This window comes from Helianthus annuus, chromosome 16 (genome assembly GCF_002127325.2).
Source record: "Helianthus annuus cultivar XRQ/B chromosome 16, HanXRQr2.0-SUNRISE, whole genome shotgun sequence".
Lineage (NCBI taxonomy): Eukaryota > Viridiplantae > Streptophyta > Magnoliopsida > Asterales > Asteraceae > Helianthus > Helianthus annuus.
This window is the reverse complement of record NC_035448.2, coordinates 3,342,019-3,363,586: the sequence shown is the minus strand read 5'-3', so window position 1 is coordinate 3,363,586 and position 21,568 is coordinate 3,342,019.

Sequence of the window (21,568 nt, the reverse complement as noted above, 5' to 3'; positions counted from 1 at the left end):
TCTCAGATCATTTATTATTTGAAAATTGGAACATTTATGAACTACATAGTGTACTCAATTTTTTCTTCTCAAATATTGATATTAAAAAAAAAACTAATGACATCAAATAAACAATCTATATATTGCACATATGAATCATATAGCAATGGTCATTATTTTATACAAGCAATAATAATAGTTAATCAAAAATTAAATTATTAAACATTATGACATAGCCTAATGAATGCATGAGAAAAACCGACATCGCTAGAAAGGGTTTCTCTAATAACAAATAATGATATCTAGCAACAGGAATCAATTACATGAATTTCTTATATGCAAAATTTGTTATAAATGCTAGTATAACCCTAGTATAAATACCAAACGTTATTTTTATAATCATGCTATAACAATAATAATACATTGCATTATAGATTCTATACTTTGGCATGCTATATATTAACAATGACTAATGAAAACAATTAATTACGATCCATATTAATATTTTATTTTTTTTTTACGGCCAACAAGCAAATAATTTCAGTTAAAGGAATAAAAAGGACTTCACTTGGGGTTTAACAGAAAAAGTGTATATATTATGTCCTTGATTGAGTAGTAAAACTTTATGAGATAAGATATTCTTTTCGATTAATTAAAAAGCATAAAAAATTTTTTTTAAATAAATTATCATGGTATAATTAATTATAGTGTAACAAAAAAAAAATATCTCACGTATACATATCTGTCATGTTAATTTGAAACTATGATTTTAACATATCATCATTTGTTTATAGTAAATAAGCCCACTTTTTTTTTTTACTTTCTACAATAATAAGTTATGTAGTTCCATATAATCGTAAAAGTATCACAAGGGTCTCAATGCTATAAATATAATATATTACCATGCCAATATTTGAAATATTCATATATAACATCTATTTGATCCAACTTTATGAATAAGATATCAACTCATCAATATAATCAAAATCACCATAACAAGAAACAAATTTAATTAAATCCAATTACTTGGTGTATGCTCTTGGGTTTCTATGCAACCATCTAAATTCATTTTTTTTACCATTGTGTTCATATATTCTTATCCAAGCACTAAAAATAAATTAAGAAGTAGCCTACATATTGTTTATTAAAATAATGAGTAATACGGTATCTAATATGAATGGGTAAATTTTTTTTAACTATATCTTTTATGTATGCACCGAAATCAATATTTTGGATATATGTCCTCAATTCATTTTTTGTCTTATCAATAAATTAAAATATACTAAATAACAAAATATCAATATTTTTTTTTTTTGCACTTAGAAATATATTATATCAAAAACTAAAACTTAAAAAGTCCTCTAAAATTGTAAATACAACGGTATAACATCTTCATTATTTAAATAATCTTTTGAGATTGATATAAATTGAATCAAAACAGAGATTTAATTAAATAGTTAAATAATCTTTGAATTCGTTGTCCCATACAACAAACTCCCATTTCCAAATTAAAATTCAATCCAAATCAATATAATATTATAATTCGTCAATGCATATCAACAGGATGTGTATATGTATTATGAGCAATAAGTTTTTATGTTGTTACCTTATTTGCCACTTGAGATAGGTTCGTGATTGCGGAATGGAACGCCCCGTCAAACGAGCGATGAGTGCGATGTTGGTGATAGCTGTTGTCAAGTGAGACTCGCAGTTGGTGGCTCCAGTAGGCAATATTAACTTGAACAAAACAATAGAGAATCGCTACCGCTATGGTTTTCTTTTTCAACAAAAACACTGTCGTGCTGATAACGTGTTGTAAAGCAATGGTCTATTAGCTACTAATATATAATTATATAAACGTGAGAACAAAACTATAAAATCATGTAGAGAATAGAACATGGAGAATTCTTATTCATTAATCAATCTTCACCATATACAAATGCCTCTATATATTTAGGCATATACATTAATACAAAGAAAATAAAGAGATATGAGTTATGTATGTGGAGAGTCACCATATAAATGACTCATTCATAACATGATTCACTTTATTTTGCAAGAACATTTATTCCTATATGAGCCAAACGCATATTCCTTTATATATTTTGATTCACTTTGTCGTTATTCACGCTCTCTCGGTAAGAATTGGGACCTACCTGAGGTCCTACAACCTCAACAAATTAGGGCTGTTCACGAGCCGAGCGGAACTGAGTGGACCTTTGCTCGTGCTTGGCTCGTTTACAAACTGAACCGAGCGGAGCGGCTCATTTAAAACCGAGCATCAATTCAAGCGAGCATTTTTCGAGCAATAAAAAATTCTGAGCGAGCGTCGAACGAAGTTCGAGCGATTTGGACAACTATGTCGCCCAATTTAAATTTGCTGAGAGAGATAGTGACAATGTTGGGTCTCAAGTTTTTATGTCTTTAAAAACATGCACATTTCATGGCATAATATTTTTCTTATGAATAACAATGTTGTGGCTGACGAGGCGATGATGATATTGCACGAACAATTACGTTGAGAGTAGGAGACGATCTGTGACAACTCGTATTTTTAAACCCGTTCTTGTAATAAATAGGTGAGCATGTGAACTTGACTGATCGATTGAATGTTATGACATTACAATGTATAATTATGTAAACGTTACTAATTAAGTGATTACGTGAATTATGTGAACTCTATGACTTTTGAATGTGCGAATACGTGTATGTTTGAATAACCCGAACCACACAACACTCACACTCGTACAAGCCCTTTTGGGCCGTTCTGTTTATAATCGGACTTCAAGGGCAGCCCATCAAGGGCCGGCCCATTCTTTCTCCTTTTGGTCGTGTAACACAACCTTGGGGGTTGTTGTTTTCTCTCACTTGTTACAAACATATCACACATACAAGAAACCCTAGCTCTCTCTCTCTCTCTCTTTTGCAAACCGAAGGCAGCCAAGGACTCCTCTTCATCGAAGATCATTGTGCACGGATCCATTCCACCCTTCTTCCAATCGGTTAGTGTTTGTATAAGTGATGATATATGATCTTGTATGATAAACTAGGGATTGTAGATATGATAATCAATATGTGTGTTGATATTTTTATGTATTAGAGATGTATGAGATTAACCTAAAAACCGATTGGATATTATGCTTAAACCGAATGTATGTCAATTGTGATGTGTTTATGGCTGCTATAACAATGATCATAGTATTGTTTGATGATTTAGATTGACGAGTTATGAATATGTTATGGTTCATATGAATGTTGTTCATGATTTTCGGTTAGGGTTCTTGAGAATGAACATATGAAATATGCTTGTTTGATCGGCTGTATGTTAATCGAGAAATTGGAAACCTGTTGATTGATAATTGTTATGTTTGGAAACTATTGAATGTGTAACCGAAAGCATGAAATCCGGAAAGTTGTTAATCGGTCGCACAAGATCACACGCACAACAGGTCCACTCGCACAAGTGAACCTGCTCGCACAAGACTTGATCCAGTCATACAAGGACCAGTCGTACAATGTGACCTCAGTCGCACAAGAGTTGACAGATCGCACAAGTTGTGGGGTTAGCCTAACTGTTGGGCCGGACAGCCCAAAGTGTCTCGCACAACCCAGCTGAATCGTACAAGATCAGCTGGATCGCACAACGTCTTTCCATGTTGTTTTGGGCCGTAATGTGTTACTTGATAGTTTGGGCCGGATAAACTGTTGGGCTGGGTAAATAGCTGATCGCACAAGTCCATTGTAAACGCACAAGATTGACTGTTATGTTAATTGGACCGTATACGTCATGTTTATTACTTGTTTTATTTTGGGCCGCTTGCTATTGGATCACAATCAACATTGTTTGGGCTGACATTATAATTGATTTGTTATTTCATTGGGCCAGGTAAGGTTTGGGCCTAGACTCACATCGCACAAGATGGTTGGGCTCGCACAAGTTCTTTGGCCCAACCATCCGAATAGCACAAGTAGTGTACTTAATGTGTTACGTGCATACGTGATTGCCATGTTGTATATGTGCATCATTGAACCAAACCTGACTTGTATTACAACCATGCTAGGACGTGATTGACCATTTACTAGCTTATCTATACTCTTTGTGTATCTGCCGAGCAAACCAAGGTGAGTTCACACAGCCAAGGCATGGGATTCCCGGGTTGGGAATTGGGTTGGATATGTTATTGAAAAAGGTGTTACTCGTACTTACGCATATACCAGACTATAGACCATCGTCCTCAGGTTAGTCAGGACACGTTACGTAAAGCCTACGTAACCCAGTATATTTGCCATATGTCTCCCGGGTCGGGAGGACACGTTACGTAAAGCCTACGTAACCCAATACCATTCACTGGCTTCCAGGTCGGAAGGCCACGCTGCGTAAAGCCTACGTAGCCCCCACGCGTACCACTGTCCTCGGGGAAGGGCACGTCACGTAAAGCCTACGTGACCCTGTACGTTTTCCTGTTCTCGGTAAAGAAGAACACATGGTCGGAGGTTAGTCTAGTAAGTACCGTTAATGAGAAGCCCTCATTAGCCAGGATAAACATGGGAAGCCCCCACTAGCTAAACTTATGCAGTATGTTATGAATCTACCTTCTGTGAACTCGCTCAACTAGTTTGTTGATTATTTGCTGCATGCCTTGCAGGGCCTTAGGTATACTTGGAGCTTGCACCAGAGGAGAGGCGGGTCGTTGTGGACAAGAACATGTGAATGCTTATTGAACGCTTTTACATTCACACATTGATACTTATGTTTTGGGTTTTACATTTAATGCTTCCGCTACATATACAACGTTTGGTTTTGAACATCAGTCGTATCCACTATTATTATTTAATGCTATGTTTGATATGATTGATGGCTTGATCCTGGTCGGTCACGCTCCCAAGCGGTGGTACTCCGCGGGTGGATTTTGGGGGTGTGACAGATTGGTATCAGAGCCATTGGTTATAGAGAACTTGGTTTTAATATGGGAAAACATTTTTATTAAAACCGGACTATAACCAGAACAGTGCTCTCGACGATCCACAACGACGCTTCGCTCCACGTGCAAGACTCGACATCCTAGGTAATAAGGTTATGTTTATTGCCTGTTTGCTAGAATTGCTTAGAACTCTGCTCGCATTACGTTTAGATACACATGATACTATAGCATGAGAAACCCTACGTGCTTACACTTTTCTGTCATCACCCTACTCGCGAACCATTCTTATGTATGCTACTTGTTACTATGAAGATCATGTCTGGACGAATCAACATGACACAAGCCCAGCTAGAGGCTCTTGTTCAAGCTCAAGTTGCTGCGGCAGTTGCAGCAGCTCAAGCAGGTAGTATATCCTGCAGTATAGGCACACACTAGGATCTTTAGATCCTACATTAACTCTCGTATTTAACTTCGTCCTATTCGTACACAATAGGTCAACACGCGCAGCAGCCTGTCTGCACATTCAAGAACTTCATGGACTGTCGTCCAAACTCTTTCAGCGGCACAGAGGGGGCAGTGGGACTCCTCCATTGGTTTGAAAAGCTAGAATCAGTATTCGAAATGTGCGAGTGCCCTGAGGCTCGCAAGGTCAAGTTTGCCACCGGCACTTTGGAAGGAATAGCACTGACTTGGTGGAACGCCCAAGTCCAGATCTTAGGGTTGGCAGCTGCTAACGCCACCCCATGGAACGATTTCAAGGAACTCATCAAGCGTGAGTACTGTACACGTGAGGATATTCACAAGTTGGAAGACGAGCTGTATAATCTGAAGATGGTTGGGTCGGAAATCGAAGCATATACCAAACGGTCGAATGAGCTGGCCGTTCTGTGTCCTACTATGGTGGACCCTCCATACAAGCGCATTGAGTTGTATCTCAAGGGATTGGCGCCAGAGATTCAGAGCCACGTGACGTCGGCTAACCTCGAAAATATCCAGGAAATTCAGCGCCTCGCTCATCGCATCACTGATCAGGCAGTGGATCAGAATAAACTGCCCAAGCGTGTTAATGCTACTGCTAACGTCACCACCTCAGTTACTCCTGCTACATCTGGTGACAGTAAAAGAAAATGGGATGGAGATTCCAGTAAAGGTTCAGCGACTGTTCAGCCACAAGCTCAGCAGCAGAAGACTGACCACTACCAGAGCCCCAGTCAGCAATCCTCTGGTGGTCACAGACAGAAGAGATATCAGGGAAGTCAACCTAAGTGCTACAATTGCCACAGACATCACAATGGCCCGTGTAACAAGGGTCGTTGTCAAAGGTGTCTTAAGATGGGGCATGAGGCTAAAGACTGTAGGAGCCCTCGTCCTGCAAATCAGAATCAGCAGCCTCAGCAACCAGCTCCACAGAACCAGAATCAGCAGCAGCAGCCACAGCGTGGAAACCGGGGATGTTTCCAGTGTGGGGCTGAAGGTCACTTCAAACGCGATTGTCCTCAGTTGAACCAGAATCGCAACAACAACAACAACCAGGGCAACGACAACAACAACGGTGGAAACAACAACAACAACGGCAATGAAGCTCGTGGTCGTGCATTCGTACTAGGTCGGGGCGACACAGTGAACGATCCCAACGTTGTCATGGGTAAGTTTCTCCTCGACAATATTTACGTTACTGTTTTATTTGATTCGGGTGCGGATACAAGCTATATGTCTGTGAAAATGTGTCAACTGCTAAAACGTGCACCAACACTTTTACCCACCAAACATGTAGTAGAGTTAGCTAACGGTAAAAGTCTAGAAGCCACGCACGTAGTTCAGGGTTGTAATCTTATCCTAGCTGGTCAAGCTTTCACTATCGACCTCATTCCCATAGTTTTGGGTAGCTTCGACGTCGTGATTGGGATGGATTGGTTATCCCAGCACCAGGCAGAAATCTTATGCAGCGAGAAGGTTATTCGCATTGCACGCTCAGGTCAGGAACCTCTAGAAGTCCAAGGCGACAAGAGTGGTGCTGTGGTTGGCATCATCTCTTTCTTGAAGGCTCAGAAATGCTTACGTAAGGGTCACACTGCCATTCTGGCACTCGTTACAGACGCATCAGCAAAAGAAAAGAAATTGGAGGGTATTCCAATTGTACGTGATTACCCTCAGGTGTTTCCTGAAGACTTACCTGGCTTACCGCCTCATCGTCAGGTTGAATTTCAAATCGAGCTCGCTCCAGGAGCAGCACCCATAGCTCGCGCACCATATCGTCTAGCTCCATCAGAATTGGAGGAACTGTCAAAGCAGCTACAAGAGCTCTTGGAAAAGGGCTTTATTCGTCCAAGCTCTTCGCCTTGGGGAGCTCCAGTACTTTTCGTGAAAAAGAAGGACGGTACGTTCAGGATGTGTATCGACTACCGTGAACTCAACAAGGTGACGGTGAAGAACCGTTATCCTCTTCCACGCATAGACGACTTATTCGATCAGTTGCAAGGGTCGTGCTACTATTCGAAGATAGACTTGAGGTCTGGGTATCATCAACTGAGAGTCCGGGATGAGGACGTCTCCAAGACAGCCTTCAGAACTCGTTACGGTCACTACGAGTTTCTCGTTATGCCATTCGGGTTAACGAACGCGCCTGCCGTATTTATGGATCTGATGAACAGGGTGTGCAAACCCTATCTTGACAAGTTCGTCATAGTATTCATCGACGACATTCTGATTTACTCCAAGAGTCAGGAGGAACACGAGCAGCATCTTCGCCTGATTTTGGAACTCCTTCGGAAGGAACAGCTGTACGCCAAGCTTTCTAAATGCGACTTCTGGCTTCGTGAAGTCCACTTCTTAGGCCACGTGGTAAACAAGGATGGGATCCACGTCGATCCATCCAAGATAGATTCGATCAGGAACTGGCCTGCACCGCGTACGCCGACAGAAATACGCCAATTCTTGGGTCTGGCGGGTTACTACAGACGGTTTATCAAGGATTTCTCGAAGATTGCTCAGCCGCTTACGCTACTGACACAGAAGGGTGTTACCTATCGCTGGGGAGAGCCCCAGGAGACTGCTTTTCAGCACCTAAAGGATAGACTTTGCAGTGCACCAATCCTCTCTTTGCCAGAGGGCACAGATGACTTCGTGGTATATTGTGATGCATCCATTCGGGGACTTGGATGTGTGTTAATGCAGCGCGACAAGGTTATCGCTTACGCCTCTCGTCAACTCAAGGTTCATGAACGCAACTACACGACGCACGATTTAGAGCTGGGAGCTGTTGTTTTCGCGCTTAAGATATGGCGACACTACCTGTACGGTACCAGATGCACGATTTACACCGATCACAGGAGTCTCGAGCATATTCTTAAGCAGAAGGATTTGAATATGCGTCAACGACGATGGGTCGAGTTACTTAACGATTATGAATGCGCTATCAAGTATCATCCAGGCAAAGCCAATGTTGTGGCCGATGCTCTCAGTCGGAAAGACACTCTACCACGGCGCGTGCGAGCGCTACAGCTTACGATTCAGTCTAGCCTTCCTGCACAGATACGAGATGCTCAGATAGAAGCACTGAAGCCCGAAAACGTCAAGGCTGAAGCCTTACGCGGCTCACGGCAGCAAATGGAACAGAAGGCAGACGGCGCCTACTATGTAACGGGGCGTATTTGGGTCCCACTTCATGGCGGTCTACGCGAACTTGTAATGGATGAAGCTCACAAGTCTCGCTACTCGGTACATCCAGGGTCGGATAAAATGTACCACGACATCAGCACTACTTATTGGTGGCCTAGCATGAAGGCCCGCATCGCTACGTACGTTGGAAAATGCTTGACCTGTGCGAGAGTCAAGGTCGAATATCAGAAACCAGCTGGCCTACTTCAGCAGCCTAAGATACCTCAATGGAAATGGGAAGAAATTTCCATGGATTTCGTTACAGGCCTACCTAGATCCCAGCGTGGGAACGATACAATATGGGTCATAGTTGATCGACTCACCAAGTCTGCACACTTCCTGCCAATTAAGGAAACGGACAAGTTCTCCACACTCGCAGACGTCTATCTTAAAGAAGTTGTTTCGAGGCACGGGGTGCCCACATCTATCATTTCGGATCGCGATGCACGATTCACGTCAGAACTTTGGCAAGCGATGCATAAATCCTTTGGCTCACGATTAGACATGAGCACAGCATATCATCCTCAGACGGATGGGCAGTCTGAGCGAACGATACAAACTCTTGAAGACATGCTTCGGGCATGCGTCATCGATTTCGGCAACGGCTGGGAAAAGCACCTCCCTTTGGTGGAGTTTTCGTACAATAACAGTTATCACACCAGCATTCAAGCCGCTCCATTCGAGGCATTGTACGGGCGTAAATGCCGGTCACCTCTCTGTTGGGCAGAGGTGGGGGATAGTCAGATCACGGGTCCAGAGATAGTAGTGGACGCCACAGAAAAGATTGCACAAATACGACAACGCATGGCGGCAGCACGCGACCGTCAGAAAGCCTACGCGGACAAGCGTAGAAAGCCATTGGAATTTGAGGTCGGGGACCGGGTTTTATTGAAAGTTTCACCCTGGAAGGGTGTGGTACGTTTTGGCAAACGGGGCAAACTGAATCCGCGATGCGTCGGACCCTTCGAAATCATAGAAAAGATTGGCAAGGTAGCCTACAAGTTGAACCTACCAGCTGAACTCGGGGCAGTTCACAATGTCTTTCATGTATCGAACTTAAAGAAGTGCCTATCAGACGAAACACTCATCATTCCTTTTAAGGAACTTACTATCGACGAGCGGTTGCAGTTCGTCGAGGAACCTGTTGAAATCACGGACCGGGATGTGAAGGTCCTCAAAAACAAGAGAATCCCTCTTGTTCGAGTTCGTTGGAACTCCAAACGTGGCCCAGAGTACACCTGGGAACGCGAAGATAGGATGACAGAAAAGTACCCCCAGTTATTCGAAACCAATGCAACCACTACTGAGGCTGAAGCTACTACTTCGGAATTTCCGGACGAAATTCCAGATCAACGGGGGGAGGATGTGACACCCCAGGAAAACCAGTAAACAGTACAGTTACCTAGCTTCCTCAGTGAGTGCATACCAAATTTCGGGACGAAATTTCCAATTAGTTGGGGATAATGTGACAACTCGTATTTTTAAACCCGTTCTTGTAATAAATAGGTGAGCATGTGAACTTGACTGATCGATTGAATGTTATGACATTACAATGTATAATTATGTAAACGTTACTAATTAAGTGATTACGTGAATTATGTGAACTCTATGACTTTTGAATGTGCGAATACGTGTATGTTTGAATAACCCGAACCACACAACACTCACACTCGTACAAGCCCTTTTGGGCCGTTCTGTTTATAATCGGACTTCAAGGGCAGCCCATCAAGGGCCGGCCCATTCTTTCTCCTTTTGGTCGTGTAACACAACCTTGGGGGTTGTTGTTTTCTCTCACTTGTTACAAACATATCACACATACAAGAAACCCTAGCTCTCTCTCTCTCTCTCTCTCTTTTGCAAACCGAAGGCAGCCAAGGACTCCTCTTCATCGAAGATCATTGTGCACGGATCCATTCCACCCTTCTTCCAATCGGTTAGTGTTTGTATAAGTGATGATATATGATCTTGTATGATAAACTAGGGATTGTTGATATGATAATCAATATGTGTGTTGATATTTTTATGTATTAGAGATGTATGAGATTAACCTAAAAACCGATTGGATATTATGCTTAAACCGAATGTATGTCAATTGTGATGTGTTTATGGCTGCTATAACAATGATCATAGTATTGTTTGATGATTTAGATTGACGAGTTATGAATATGTTATGGTTCATATGAATGTTGTTCATGATTTTCGGTTAGGGTTCTTGAGAATGAACATATGAAATATGCTTGTTTGATCGGCTGTATGTTAATCGAGAAATTGGAAACCTGTTGATTGATAATTGTTATGTTTGGAAACTATTGAATGTGTAACCGAAAGCATGAAATCCGGAAAGTTGTTAATCGGTCGCACAAGATCACACGCACAACAGGTCCACTCGCACAAGTGAACCTGCTCGCACAAGACTTGATCCAGTCATACAAGGACCAGTCGTACAATGTGACCTCAGTCGCACAAGAGTTGACAGATCGCACAAGTTGTGGGGTTAGCCTAACTGTTGGGCCGGACAGCCCAAAGTGTCTTGCACAACCCAGCTGAATCGTACAAGATCAGCTGGATCGCACAACGTCTTTCCATGTTGTTTTGGGCCGTAATGTGTTACTTGATAGTTTGGGCCGGATAAACTGTTGGGCTGGGTAAATAGCTGATCGCACAAGTCCATTGTAAACGCACAAGATTGACTGTTATGTTAATTGGACCGTATACGTCATGTTTATTACTTGTTTTATTTTGGGCCGCTTGCTATTGGATCACAATCAACATTGTTTGGGCTGACATTATAATTGATTTGTTATTTCATTGGGCCAGGTAAGGTTTGGGCCTAGACTCACATCGCACAAGATGGTTGGGCTCGCACAAGTTCTTTGGCCCAACCATCCGAATAGCACAAGTAGTGTACTTAATGTGTTACGTGCATACGTGATTGCCATGTTGTATATGTGCATCATTGAACCAAACCTGACTTGTATTACAACCATGCTAGGACGTGATTGACCATTTACTAGCTTATCTATACTCTTTGTGTATCTGCCGAGCAAACCAAGGTGAGTTCACACAGCCAAGGCATGGGATTCCCGGGTTGGGAATTGGGTTGGATATGTTATTGAAAAAGGTGTTACTCGTACTTACGCATATACCAGACTATAGACCATCGTCCTCAGGTTAGTCAGGACACGTTACGTAAAGCCTACGTAACCCAGTATATTTGCCATATGTCTCCCGGGTCGGGAGGACACGTTACGTAAAGCCTACGTAACCCAATACCATTCACTGGCTTCCAGGTCGGAAGGCCACGCTGCGTAAAGCCTACGTAGCCCCCACGCGTACCACTGTCCTCGGGGAAGGGCACGTCACGTAAAGCCTACGTGACCCTGTACGTTTTCCTGTTCTCGGTAAAGAAGAACACATGGTCGGAGGTTAGTCTAGTAAGTACCGTTAATGAGAAGCCCTCATTAGCCAGGATAAACATGGGAAGCCCCCACTAGCTAAACTTATGCAGTATGTTATGAATCTACCTTCTGTGAACTCGCTCAACTAGTTTGTTGATTATTTGCTGCATGCCTTGCAGGGCCTTAGGTATACTTGGAGCTTGCACCAGAGGAGAGGCGGGTCGTTGTGGACAAGAACATGTGAATGCTTATTGAACGCTTTTACATTCACACATTGATACTTATGTTTTGGGTTTTACATTTAATGCTTCCGCTACATATACAACGTTTGGTTTTGAACATCAGTCGTATCCACTATTATTATTTAATGCTATGTTTGATATGATTGATGGCTTGATCCTGGTCGGTCACGCTCCCAAGCGGTGGTACTCCGCGGGTGGATTTTGGGGGTGTGACACGATCGACTTAGGGTAACGACATGAAACCTTGAGGCGATGAACAGACTGTCGATAACGGTTTAGGGTTTAACTTTTAGTTTTGATTTTAATTTTTTATTGGCGTGGTTGAGCTAGTACGTACAGATATAGTTGTAAATTTGTATATAGTTGACCAACATCTAATAGTTTGGTACATATAAAACTATAAAGGAAAAATTACACTTTTCGTCCTTTATGTTTGTACCTAGTTGCAATGGATGACCTTTACCTTTAATAATTACAGCCACAGTCCTTTATTTTGAAAACCTGTTACATCTTTCGTCCTTTAGCACTAACTTGGTTAAAATTTTCAGTTAAATTTATTTACTTAAGGGCAGTTTAGTCTTTCTACTTAATTATTTATAGTATAAATAAAAAAATAAAATCAAATATAAATACCCTTTTTTCTCTTTCACTCTCTCTCTCATTCCCTCCCTCTCTTAATTGTCTGCAGCAAAAAAAAAAAAAAACAGGGGTGGGGTGATGACGGTGGCTGGTGGTGGTGGCAGGAGGTGACGGCGGCTAGAGGTGGTGGCAGGAGATGATGGTGGTGGCTCTCTCTCTAAGCCCTATGTCCCTCTCTTCCTCACCATCACACAGACCTCTGACTGCCACTCCTTGATCTGAATCGCCCCTACCAACCATCCACTTTTGTTTCGAATCTGAATCACTCGCCCCTCACACCGCATCACCGACTCCATCTGAATCACTCACCCCTAACCTCTTGATATACATCTCTGAGTTTGTTTGTTTACCTATGCATTTATAAATTGTAGGGGGCCAGATAACAAATTAAGTGAAGAACATGGACAATGAAAAACTCTGTCCTACTTCCGATGAACAGCCATTGATGACATCAGCAGTCTCAAGTCTCCTGTTCGTCATCATCATCGAAGCAGCCATTGATGACATCGAGTAAACCGCCGCATTAAATCACTAGGGCTTCCACCCATTAAATCACTGCTTATTGAAAAACAATAACAAAAAATTAAAATTCACTCCCTGATTCACTAGGGCTTCCACCCATTAAATCACTGCCAATTACTTTTAGAACTCATCTTAAAACATGGTGTTGATTCAATTTAAAACCCAACTCGCCACTGAAAATCCCAAATCAGTAACATCAGCACAGATCCGTGAGGGAGATAGCAAGAAACAGAGTGAGAGCGAGAAACAAAGAAAATCTTTCTTCAGATCTGAACCAGCAACTTCAGATCTAGCCGTCGGCGAAAGGATCTATGTAATGTTCGTTGCCGGAAAAAAACGTGAAGGAAGGTTGAGAGAGAAAGGGGTGGCGGTGGTCGGTTGGTTCTGGTGGTGGTGGTCGGATTGCCGGAAAAAACGTGAAGGAAGGTTGATAGTGGTTGTTGCAGAGACGGTGGTGGCAGTGGGAGTGAAGGTGGTTTCAATGGTGGCAGTGGTCGATTGTTGGTGGTGGTGGCAGTGGGAGTGAAGGTGGTTTCAATGGTAGTTTACAGAGAGAAAGGGGTGGCGATGGTGGCTATCTATGGTGGTGGGGTTTGGTTAGAGAGAGTGAGGGAGACAGATACCCCGTAGCGGGATCTTTTTTGACAATCGGGGGATTTGGACTTAACTCTGCGTCCGCCGGGACCAACATATATATCATATTATTTTTAATCTGATTTGTTTTAATTTTTGAATTTATTTTAGATAAATAAATGAGTAAAATTACTGATTTACCCTCTTGTGCAAAGCACTTGTCATATTTAACTGAAAATTTTAACCAGGTTAGGCCTAAAGGACGTAAAGTGTAACGAATTTTACAAATAAAGGACTGTGGCTGTAATTATTAAAGGTAAAGGTCATCCATTGCAACTAGGTACAAACATAAAGGACGAAAAGTGTAATTTATCCAACTATAAATTTAATTTATATTTAAGTATATATATATATGTTAAGTGTGTGTATATATATAGGTGTATGTGTGTATATATATGTATAATTTATATTTGTGTATATACATGTTTATAGATGTATGTGTATATGTATATGTATGTGTATATGTATATGTATATGTATATGTATATGTATATGTATATGTATATGTATATGTATATGTATATGTATATGTATATGTATATGTATATGTATATGTATACTAGTTAAAATAATAATTCGAGCCGAACTGAGCCGAGCGGACCTTTGCTCATACTTGGCTCGTTTACAAACCGAACCGAGCAGAGCGGCTCGTTTACAACCAAGCGTCAAATCGAACGAGCATTTTCTGAGCAATTTCCGAACGAGCGTCGAGCGAGCAACGAGCGGCGAGCGATCTGAACAGCCCTACAACAAATGCAAAAGAGATTCTTGTAATGTTCCTTTTATCTCATCTTATACTTTTTCCTTTATAATATATATTCTTAGGTTATAATAGATTCCCGAGTTAATTGCCAACATCGTCTCGTCTCTGAGGTTTGGGCAGGTTTGTCATTTTCGTCTAAAATGACACTTTTGTACCAAATTACCCTCAATGTTTGTAACTTTTTCCCATTTTCATCCAAACCACCAATTTAGTTTATTGTTTCTGTTAAGTTGAGGATATTTGGATGAAACTTGCAAATATAAAACCACAGGGACGATTTTGACAATTTACTCAAACTCTTTTAAATTTATTTTATTTAATTAATTTTGTTACATATATAATAAAAAGAATATACATGCAATTTTTGTATGAAAAAATTAATAGCTTTGTCACATAATTTTTATAAATTTTCATCCAACCACTAACTAAGTTATTTTTTCTATTAAGGGGAATGATGTTTATAAACTAAGACAGAAATTAATTTCTAATTTTTTATATAGACCAGTTTTATAAAAATAAAATCTACTTAAACCTCTAAATTTTATAAAACTAAAATGCTAGTGACCTTATTGAAAAAGGTCAAATAAAAAAAATCTTATCATATGTACCAAGTTTCTAATTCATCTTCTACTCTTTTAAATTCGCTCCTAAGGAAAAACAGAAGTCAGTGCCCCCCCCCCCCCCCGATCAAACAACAGATCGTTACCAAACTGTAATTATAATGCTAGAGTAAACTTCTGTTTTGCTCCCTGTGGTTTGGTCACTTTAACGGTTTTGCCTAAAACCTTTAAAAATAGCCATTTTCCTCCAATAGTTTGCTATGGTTTTTCCATTTTGCTCCTCATTTTGCTCCATGCGATGAGCAAAATGGAAAAAGAGACAATTTGGATGGAGTTAGAGGCGTGGAGCAAAATGGAAAAACTATAGCAAACTATTGGAGGAAAATGGCTATTTTTAAAGGTTTGGGACAAAACCATTAAAGTGACCAAACCACAAGGAGCAAAACGAAAGTTTACTCATAATGCTATGAACCAAAAGTTTCTTTACTCAAGCCACTCAGAATAAGTATTACTTAGTTACCCTCATAATCTTAATTAAATAAATATTTTATTTCTACCAACATATTTCCTACGTGCTCAACACATTTAAAAAATATGTAACGTTTTACAATTTTTTTCTATCTCTACAACTGATAAATACTAAAAGTTGTAATCGATTGTTATGTGTCACACCAATGACGTTTTCTCTTTATAAAACTTATTTATATAAAGAAGCTGTAAATTAATTTCTGACTTGATTTATAAAATTTAAAACATTTTTCACCTTAACAGAAAAAATAAACTGAGTTAGTGATTTGGATGAAAATTTATAAAAATTATGTGACAAAACTATTAATTTCTTTTTTTCTAAAAACTCCATGTATATTTTTTTATTATATTTGTAACAAAAAGAATTAAATAAAAGAAATTAAAAAGGGTTTGAGTAAATTGCGAAAATCGTCCCTGTGGTTTTATATTTATCAGTTTCATCCAAATATCCTCAACTTAACAGAAAAAATAAATTAAGTTAGTGGTTTGGATGAAAATTACAAGAAGTTACAAACGTTGGGGGCGATTTGGTACAAAAGTGTCATTTTGGACGAAAATGACAAACGTGCCCAAACCTCAGGGACGATTTTGGAAATTAACTCTAGATTCCCAATATTACTTGCAAGGAAAGAAAAGAACGTGATACTATTTTTACAACTTTGCATCTTCTTAGAGTTAACTGTGATTTTCGTCCCTGTAGTTTGGTGAAAAATGCCACTTCAGTCAAAAAAAAATTGCGCCAATTCCGTACTCAACATTTTTGAAACGTGTCACTTCAGTCCAAAAAGATAACGCGCCGTTAAAAACGTTGAGGATGGAACTGGCGCAAGGCGTTATCTTTTTGGACTGAAGTGACACGTTTCAAAAATGTTAAGAACGGAACTGGCACAAATTTTTTTGGACTGAAGTGGAATTTTCCACCAAACCATAGAGACGAAAATGACAGTTAAATCTTTTTATTTTCTTCCACACACTTCTTTTGACAGGGATATCAAAATGACAATACGTTCCGTCAGGTTATGTGTATCAGGAATCTATCTATGGGCCTAATAGCGCATATCAATCCATGTAGAACCCATTATGTATATGGACCTAAGCTAATTGTGTATGAGAAATATTAGACTTTTAAAGATCTAAACGTATCATGGATTTGCTTTACATAGATAGCAGTGTACAAGAAACGGGTTTGAGCCCGACAAACTGGCTCCCGACCCGAAATTGATCCACCAAAAAAACCGGTTTGGCTGGACCCAACCAGTAGGTTTGGTTTAGTTAGAGGTTGAGAATTCATCTTCATATTGGATTATAGGCCTGAAGGGATTTATTTTCATTAGCCCAATGGAACAGGGGTTGAGAATCAAAATAATGAAAGTAAACAAAGATGAATAACAAAAGTGAACACATGATATGATGGAGTTTGTTTATTACAACGTCTTTCACATATAAAGTAAAACAAAACATGATACACAAGTACAGGCCAATTTTATATATATCTACTACTCATACGTTCACAACACTCGTAATGAAGTACAAATTTATAATCTAAACACTTGAAAGATCATACTATACTGGAGATCTCTATCATCACAATCATGGCCGGCACATTCACCGTCGTCTGCAATCCCTTGAAAGAATGAAAGGGGGTGTGGATGCACTTTAGTATTCTCACATGTGCCCCCAAACTTCACATTCACAAATTTATGAATGGCATTGTCACGAGGGTACCCTCTCGTCGTATATGTTTCATACCGAAGTGTTGACGGAGCACAAGCTGTATGAATAGATTGCATACACTCATGACAATGATAGAATGCAAATTCAGGATCGAAACTCTCCTCACAAATTTCACAAAAATATTCACTCTTATGGTTTTCAATGGGAAAGTAACTCAGCTTCATAATGTGCTTGTCACACTTGTGCGTAGTTGTCTCCGGTATTAACAAAGCACAATTGAAGTGTATATGAAAATAATCACAAGTATGGCAACTAAATATAAGGCCATCCATCTCGCCCCTACACATACTACACGGGCCTATGTCAGTGTAATAAACTCTAGAAAGGAGGTGATTTGGGTGCGAAGTATGCGTGATTTCTTCAGGTAAGAAGGCACATTTAACATCAATGTTAGTATTTGCATTCCTCACAATAGTAGACAAATCCGTTGCAAGGTAATGCACAAATATGACAATTGAAAACCCCGAAAAACTTACCAGGGGTTTTTGAATGGAGAATCAGGGTATGTTGTGGGTGATGAAAGTGGCCTTTTAGTTCAGTAGGTAGTCGAGAGCACCACTCATGGAGGGCAAAGTTGCAATGCTCCTCCTCCTCATTGGCACACACATAAATAAGCCCACTCATTATTGGTCTCAAACACCCATCACACAAAAGTTCAATCCTCTTCATTGGGTCATGATAGGATATTGATTTTAATCTTGTAGAGGTGGAGATTGTGATATCCTCCAGAATTAGTGGGTGTTGATGAATAATACCATGTGTTTCGTAGGTGATCTTGTTAGAATTTTCTAACGTGGTTAATCCTTTCTCCTTGAAAAACAAGTGTCTTAGTATGCTATAAGATGGATCTAGAAACGGAAGATGAAGAAGATCTAGGATGTTCATCAGCTTTGTAGTTGATACTGGTTTTTCCTGTGCATGATGAAAACAACATTGTAATGCTCAATGATCATAAACCAATAACATATATAGAAAAAAACTATAAACATATTAGATAGGTAGATATACCTGCAGATGTAAGGATAGACATGAACGGTTCGTCTCTTGATGTTGCGCAATCTAGATGGGTATAGTATCTGCATTTCTCACATTTATAGAGTTAATTACTGTTTTCGTCCCTGTGGTTTGTCAAAAATCACTATTTCAATCCATTAGTTTAAAAATTGCGATGTCAGTCCCTGTGGTTTCACTTACGTAACCATTTCAGTCCACCTCGTAACCATTTCAGTCCCTGTACTTACAAAATAAATGGATTGAAATGGTTACGAAAGTGAAAGCACAGGGACTGAAATGGTTACGAAAGTGAAACCACAGGGTCTGAAATCGCAATTTTTAAACTAAAGGACTGAAATAGTGATTTTTGACAAACCACAGGGACGAAAACAGCAATTAACTCCACATTTATATATCCAAAGATTTGGATCATCAAAAAATTGACGACATACCCTACACCGTCGCCAGTCTTTAGATTCTTGATCAGCATCCGGAAAGGAATAAGCAAGGGTGAGATGATGGATATGGGAGAAGACATCATTTGTGGTATGTTGGATTTGCAACTTTTGCGGTAGAAGAGCACAATGACTATGAATGAATTTAGAACGAACACACATGGGACAATAATAGAAGATACCTTTATGTTCCTTCCCACATGCATCGCACATGTCTAAAACTTGTTTTGGGAAGGAAATTAGTAGGTGTTTGTGGCTAGGAACATGAATGCTCTTTTTTTGTAACCTTGTCATAAAACAGTTTAACTCAACATGAAAGTAACAACTATGACAATGATAACAAAACTCTCTAGGCTTATGAGATCTGCCACAAACATCACACTTCCCATCCCAATCATAGGGCCATTGGGTCAAATCAAGAGTATGGCCAACCACACAAACGTCTTCCAGTCTTTCAGAAAGCTCTGCACAAAATTTATGAATATAGTAATCACTACATTGAAAACAGGTGTAGTAATACCTATGAAGCCAATTAATCTCTTCCCCACATCAGAAACACAAACATTGGAAGTCTTGTTTTGCAATTAAATCCTCAACATTCTCCCCATCGCCTTCTTCATACTCTTCTTCGAGTTGCAGTTGTTCCGACATAGGTCTGCGAGATTCAATGGATGTTTGTGTTCACACATTACACTCTTTTCTTTCAGAAATGGAGTTGTATTAGAAGAAGAAATAGACATTGAAGCAACAGAACAAATAAAAATGTGATGAAAACTGATTGAAGCAACAAAATAAATAAAAATGTGATGAAAACTGGAAGTATATTACAATCCAAGATGAGAAGGGCAAGTTTTTAAAATAAATTATACATATGAGCTAGCATTTACAAGCACAGTGGATGGTTTGCAAGTACAAAACTTCGTGGAATCATAATTATGCAACATATATATTCTTATCTTCATTCTCAAGTTTACAAGCCTCTTCTTTCTTTGGGAGAAATGGAAACTTTGTGATGTAATTGAGTTGTTGTAACGTCATTTTGTTTTGTTTTTCTGCTTCCCTTTTTACTGTATTCTCTCTAATTTTTTTGTTATAGATAACCCATAAGATAACTAAACATACAAACTTAATGCATATATATGTGCATTAACATGAATTCTCTCATTACCGTATAAACTATGCACATGTGCATCAATATGAATGACCTTAATTAGTGATTTTATAAAAATATTTAGAGTTAAATGCCATTTTAGTCCCTGTGGTTTGGGCCATTTTGCCAGTTTAGTCCAAAGGTTTCATTTTTAACATGTGGGTCCAAAAAGGTTTCACAGTTGCCATTTTAGTCCACTTGGTTAACTTCATCTATTTTTTCTGTTAACGAGAAGGCCAATTCGGTCATTTTGTATGTAATTTTGTTAACTAAAAGGGCAATTCAGCCATATAAAATGACCGAATTGGCCTTCTCGTTAACAGAAAAAATGGATGAAGTTAACCCAGTGGACTAAAATGGCAACTGTGAAACCTTTTTGGACCCACAGGTTAAAAATGAAACATTTGGACTAAACTGGCAAAATGGCCCAAACCATAGGGGACTAAAATGGCATTCAACTCAAATATTTATAAAAGAATTTATAAGGGTTTTTATTTTATAAATTGTAGTGTAGACAGAAGGGAAACTAATTGTATAATATTGGTAATATGTTACGGATGGTAGTGTAGATGGTGAATCAGTAATTGTTATTCGGATTAAAAAAGATTTCGAAAAAAAATTATAAATAAAATGTTGCGATTTTTAATGGAAAATTAAAAAAATTTTGTGTGTTTTTAGGTAGTTTTAGCTGTTTTCACACGGGTTCTCGTAGTTCTCTCAATAAAAGGTGGTCGTGGCGGAGTGTTGGTGAGGATCAGTGGCGGAGTGTTTTTTAGGTAGTTTTACGGTTTTACCATACATCTAAAGGCGACATGATACAATACAACAACATACATGTAGAAAAATGTAATAAAGAAGCATCATGATAGTAAAAATTGGTTCAGATGACTAATCAAGGTTCAACAGAAGCGAAGCTACTTGACATCAAACACAAAACCAAAGTTGAGATCTAAGAAGCAAATCTAAAGTAACACTAACATCATATAAACTACATAAAGCAAAAATCAATAATTTTCCTTACAAAGTGATATAAAACATACGTTGGGAAATATAAGACGTTTGCGGCTTTTGTTCCACGCTACGGATATCTGGCCCCTTCTATTACGCACATATCTTACATCGCTTTCACCATACAAACAAATAATCTGATATATTAAAGTCACTCAATTTTCTAAAAAAGGACAATAACAAAAAAATACAGACCAATAAACATTGAATTAACTTTCCCAAAAAATCCTTTGTATCACCTGTAATTAACAAGAAGTATCAAATCTTTTATTTGGTCACGGGACTTTCATAGCATAAAAATGAAAATCATCATTTTTTTAATACCATTGTGAAAAATCATAACTTTTAATAAGAGTTCTACGTTAATAAACCTTTGTATACAACC